Source organism: Microtus pennsylvanicus, chromosome 6 (assembly GCF_037038515.1).
Source record: "Microtus pennsylvanicus isolate mMicPen1 chromosome 6, mMicPen1.hap1, whole genome shotgun sequence".
Classification (NCBI taxonomy): domain Eukaryota; kingdom Metazoa; phylum Chordata; class Mammalia; order Rodentia; family Cricetidae; genus Microtus; species Microtus pennsylvanicus.
This window is the reverse complement of record NC_134584.1, coordinates 99532440-99536664: the sequence shown is the minus strand read 5'-3', so window position 1 is coordinate 99536664 and position 4225 is coordinate 99532440. Positions and strand designations below refer to the sequence as shown.

Genomic DNA, 4225 nt, shown 5'->3' with positions numbered 1-4225 from the left:
CCACAACCTCTCCAACATAAGTTGTCTTCAGTGTTTTTGATCTTGGCCATTCTTACAAAACTCAAGTCCAAATGGATCAAATTCCTCAACATAAAGCCAGCCACACTGAACCTTATAGAAGAGAAAGTGAGAAATACACTTGAATACATTGGCACTGGAGATCACTTCCTAAATATAACCCCAGTAGCACAGACACTGAGAGTACAATTAATAAATGGAACCTCCTGAAACTGAAAAGCTTTCGTAAGGCAAAGGATATAGTCAACAAGACAAAAGGATAACCTACAGTACGGGGAAAAAAATCTTCACTAACCCCACATCAGACAGAGGTCTGATCTCCAAGAAATTGGACATCAAAAGATCACATAATCCAATAAAAAAATGGAGTACAGACCTAAACAGAGAACTTTCAACAGAGGAATCTAAAATGGCTGAAAGATACTTAAGGAAATGTTCAACATCCTTAGTCATCAGAGAAATGCAAATCAAAACAACTCTGAGATTCCATCTTAACACTTGTAAGAAGCATACATTTTAAGTACCTCACACCTCAAAATAAGTGTTATCTATAGCTGTAAGATCTTATCTGGGCACAGATGACTGGTGCTTTCCTCTTAAGGTAGCATTTACTCTGTTCACTTTTGTGATTGCTTTTTGTCTGATACCATGTTAGAAGTTAGTTGTCCTGTCAGAAAGGGGAAGAGCTATCAGATTCTCAATGGATATGATGCTGCTATTGGAGTTTTATGCTTCACTGTTGAGAAATATCTTATTGAGAAATTTTATCCTAGAAAATGTTTTTAATTTTGACACTTTTCATCCTTTCTGTAGGCTCTTTCAACTTTTAGTCCTCATTTGTTAATGTTTTCTATATTTGGATTGATAAACGTTCCTTCTATCCCATCACCAACACATTTTATTTAATTTTTACAGTCTATTGTTCTTTTTTTTTTCTCAGAACATAAGGTTTCTTTTATTTCTAGCTCCCCTGTCCTACCCATCTCTGCCTGCCTTCTCCACCTCCCTCTTCCTTTTTTTCCTCCAATTGCAGATACCAAGCAAGTGGAAATTCATGTAGGCCATGAACAGAACTGGAACTGCCCCCCCCCAACAGCTCCAGGGAGGGCCTTCTTTCCCACATTATCTTGTGTCTCTGTGCTGTCTGTCAGTGAGGATCTTGTACTTATGGGTTACTTCATCAATCCTTGCGGCTAGACTTATCCCAGAGTTGCTGCTACCCCAACATTTTGGATCTCCTTGTTGCTTCCTCACTGCTTCCATAGCTTCAGCAGAGGTTTCTGCAATCTCCATAATGACTCTCAACAATTGACCACAGGAAGCCAGAGTCTGATAGACAGCTAGGATGATGGGGCCACTTGGGTGCAGGCTGTGTACTGGGTGCTGGCAGCACTGTCCCAACTCATCATCATAGACTTGGAGGAAGGCCAAAATGAGCTGGTAGAAGCCAGAGATGACCAGACGAAGCTTCTGATCTATGGGACTGCTGTCAGTCCCTGCTTTATGCCATGCAAAGCACTGGTCTCGGAGTGTCTGAAGCTTAGTAGCACTCTCTTGCAGATGCCTGGCCAGATCTGCCACCTTCTCTCCCTCTGACTGGGCATCGGAGCCAGCCTCTGGCAGGTCATCACATTGCTTGTTGAGAGAGGACTGTATGTCCAGGGGCCATGGGTCATTCTCAGGCATCAAGATTGCCCACAGGTTGGGGCTGGAGAAGAGCTCCCTCAGCAAGGCCTCATTTTTCTTTGTGGTGTCTTCAATGTGTTCCTTCACGCTAGAACTACTGGAGCATCCAGTGGCCAGGCTCTGCATCATATCCAGCAACTGGTCCATGAACTGCAGCTGCTTCTGGGGACACTCACAGCCCATCAGAGGATCCCGGTCATCTGGTGTACATAACATCTGCTCATGACCTAGCTTTACCAACTCCTGTATCTTCATATCCCCCGCAGTTCCTTTCAGTGAACTGAACTTTTCCTGCAAGGAGGGACAGACCCGCATACACATCCATTCCAGTATGTCCATCCGGTACTTTGAGGGCCTACATAGCAGATCCAGAATTGTCTTTGGCTCTGCAATATATAGACCATCAAGGAAGGGGCAGCTTACAGCCTTCAGCTTTTCGAACACCTCCACAGCCGCCTTGACCACATGGTAATTGCCCACATCATCGCAGTAGCTGTCACCAGAGCCGCCGCCGCTACTCCAGTCTATTGTTTTTAATTGCATTGCATCCTGATCACATTTCCCTCTCCCTCCACTCCACCCACTCTCCCCATCTTCCCTCCCCCTGAGATCCACTGCTCCATTTCCCTTTAGAAAAGAGCAGGCCTCCCAGGGATATCAACTGAATATAGTATACGAAGACACAATAAGACTAGGCACAACCGCTCATATCAATGCAGGACTATGCAACCTATTAGGAGGAAAAGGATCCCCAGAGCAGTCCAAAGAGTCATCAACATCCCTCACTCTTACTGCTAGGAGTCCCACAAGAACAACAAGGTACTCAGCCATAACATATATGCAGAGGACCTACTGCAGATCCATACAGGCTCCACAAATGGTTATTACTTCAATCTCTGTAAGTCCCTATGAGCCCTGCTTTACTTCAATCTCTGTAAGTCCCTATGAGCCCTGCTTTACTTCAATCTCTGTAAGTCCCTATGAGCCTTGCTTAGTTGATTCTGCAGGCCATGTTTTCATGCTGTTCTCAACCTTTTTTTCTCTTGCAATCATTTCTCTTCCTCTTCTGTAGGGTTTCCCCAAGCTCCCAACTAGTGTGGGTCTCTGCATCTGTCTCTGTCAATTGCCTGATGAAGCCACTCTAGTGATGACTGAACTAGCCACAGTCTGTAACAGAATGTCATTAGCAATAATTTCATTGACTTTTTTTTTTGCCATTTGTGTTTGGTTTTATCTCTGGGCTACCCAACCTCTTGAACTGAGTCTTAAGTCAAATCAGACATTAGCATATTTTTCAGGTAGGACAGACTTTTAGTTAAAGGTTTTGTGGTTGGGTTAGTGTTCATGTTTCTCTTTCATGAGCCTGCAGAGTACCTACCTGCACCATAGAGACTAGAATGTAGGGTAAAGTCTACACGTAGGAACCAGCTCAGCTTCTCCTTGCTCAGTGAGTTGTATGGGAGTTGACCTCAGCAATGGGGCCCCACTGTAGATTTGCAAGGTGAGCAACCCATTGCCTAAACAACATCCTGGATTGTTTTAGAATTTCTATGAATTTCTATTGTTCAACAACTCAACTGAATGTAACCTATTCTTACCAGTGGCCATTCTTAGCCATGAAGAAAAATGCAAATTAAATCTGCTTTGAAATTCCATCTTACATCTGTCAAAATGTCTAAAATCAATAACACAAGTGGCAGTTCATGCTGGCGAGGATGTGAGGGAGAGAAAAAGAGTACAGAGAGATAACTGGGTTGGAGGATGTTTGATGTGTGGTGTGGAAACCTAGTGCAGGTGAAATCTCCAGAATCTATTAAGGTGATCCAATTGTGTACTCCTAGTAAAGAGTAATGCAGTCTCAACTGACTATTTCCTTCAGCTGGGATCCTCTGCACTTTTATTATATGTTACAATGTCATTTTCATTTCTAATCTTTACTGAATTCTAAATTCTCTAGTTTTGGTTAATATAGATAAGGTTTAGCCAATTTTACTCTTTTATTAAATAAACTCCTGTTTTCATTAATATTTTTACTGCCTTGTTATTATTTAATTCATTTATATCTGAGAGCATTGTTATTTCCTATCTTTGCTAACTGAGGGTTTAGGGGTTATGCTTTCTTCATTTTCTAACTTCTTGAGATGCCACATTAGATCATTTTATATTTTTCTTCTGTTTTGATATAAGAATTTATTGGTCCCATTCTCGTGACATGAGTTTCCCCTTATAATAAGTAAAACTATAATTGTTTATCTTTAAAAAAAAGAATTTATTGGTATGAATTTACCTCCTTGTATTCCTTCCGCTTTCTCCTGAAAGCTTAGTGTTGCTTTTCCATCTGTTTATGCTTTACCCAGAGTAATTATTTACTGTTATAGCTTTTCTTTTTGAGTTTTGTTGACTATTTTGTGACATATTCCTATGTATAATTTCTGTAACATGTTACTCTTCATTGTGGAATTTTTCTGTAATTTTTTTATTCTAAAATTACTATTCATAATATTTTTATTGATCCTGTCAG

The 4225-nt window shown here is 41.2% G+C and overlaps 1 pseudogene; it reads right to left on the bottom strand.

Annotated features, from left to right (window-relative positions):
* Positions 1–978: 978 nt before the first annotated feature.
* On the bottom strand, positions 979–2247 carry LOC142853097 (HAUS augmin-like complex subunit 7 pseudogene; annotated as a pseudogene).
* Between the last annotated feature and the right edge of the window lie 1978 nt (positions 2248–4225).